This window comes from Cebus imitator, unplaced genomic scaffold (genome assembly GCF_001604975.1).
Source record: "Cebus imitator isolate Cc_AM_T3 unplaced genomic scaffold, Cebus_imitator-1.0 Scaffold249, whole genome shotgun sequence".
Taxonomy (NCBI): Eukaryota; Metazoa; Chordata; class Mammalia; order Primates; family Cebidae; genus Cebus; species Cebus imitator.
Window position 1 is genome coordinate 2,776,239 of NW_016107564.1, and position 1,366 is coordinate 2,777,604.

The window sequence follows — 1,366 nt, forward strand, 5'->3', positions numbered from 1 at the left end:
ATATATATATATATATATATTTGTGCATCAAGTAGACATTACTGAAAGGCAGCTGATTCAAGGACAGATGACATGGCATGCCGTAGAGAGAACAATATCACAATCCTGTTCTTGAATGGTCCCCTGCAGTGATCATGCCACAGAGATTCTGTCTAGGCTTGCCTCCTGCCTAACTCCCCATGTGTCACCAAGCCCTGGCTCCTGTCTTCATTGCTGCTTCCCTTCCCCACCTCCAACAGCCTTGGAACTTCACATCTTCTCCTTCTACTGTGCACAGCAAGTTAGCTTTCCTCTCTGATGCCTGAGCACTGGCCGTCACCCATGTGGTTCAAGTCCAACCTTCTGCCCAAAGTACTTACCAGGTCGTGCATGTCGTACGTGCGTACAGAAGTGGTGAAAAGCTTGGGCCCTGGAGTCAGCCTGCATGGTTCAAGTTCAGCCCTTCAACCTGCTACTATGAGAACCTGGGCAAGTTATTGTGGTCAGCTTTCTCAACTGTAAATTGGAGAAGAAAAAGCACCTATTCCATTTGGTTGTTAGGAGGATTAAATGACATGATCCTTACAAAAGATATAATCAAATGTCTTCCTATATAGTAAGTGTTTGATAAATGCTGGCTAATATTTTTATTTGTTTTATTTTTTCTAGACACAGGGTCTTACTGTACTATCCAGGCTGAGTGCAGTGATGTGATCGTAGTTCACTGCAGCCTTTAACTCCTGGGCTTCCTGCCTCAGCATCCTAAGTAGCTGAGACTATAGGTGTTGTACTGAACTGAGCATAGAAAGTCAACACCAAGATAAAAGTATGCCAAATTGCAGGGTCTTTATTGCCGGCGGCCAATGGAGGACTCTCGTCTCTCCAACCCGTGGCCCCGAAAGGAGGGTGTCAAGACCTTTTATACCCCTAAAACCACCTCGGGGCTGAGGGTTAGGAGTGGGGATGGGGATGAGGGGTTTCAGACATTCCAAGGGCTAGTGGCTTCTGTAAATCACCTGCTGGGCGGAGATGAGGGTGAGGGGCTCCGGACATTCCAAGGGCCAGGGGACTTTTGTCATTCCGTTTGTTACTTAAGTGGTTTACAGAAATCAAGATAAATGTTAATTTACACATTGTCTGGTAGTCTTGGGAATTACAGACCTTAGTTACTTATTACAAGTCGCAGGAGCCAAGGTGGTATGGGTTTGGACTGCTTGCCTCTCACATTAGGGTCACAGAGAGCAGTTTCAATAGAAAGCTGAGGTATGGTTGAGGTATGCAGTTTTATGGGGCTTTTTCCATGTCACATAGGCATGAGCCTCTGTACCCGGATAATTTTAAGATTTTTTTTTTTTTTTTTTTTTTTTTTTTTTTTTTTTTTTTTTTT

At 44.4% G+C, this 1,366-nt stretch overlaps 1 protein-coding gene across 2 annotated transcripts in view; it reads left to right on the forward strand.

The window, feature by feature from the left end:
• The window catches only part of BST1 (bone marrow stromal cell antigen 1), a 31,565-nt gene that overhangs the window by 18,699 nt on the left and 11,500 nt on the right, over positions 1-1,366 (forward strand). The window lies entirely within an intron of this gene.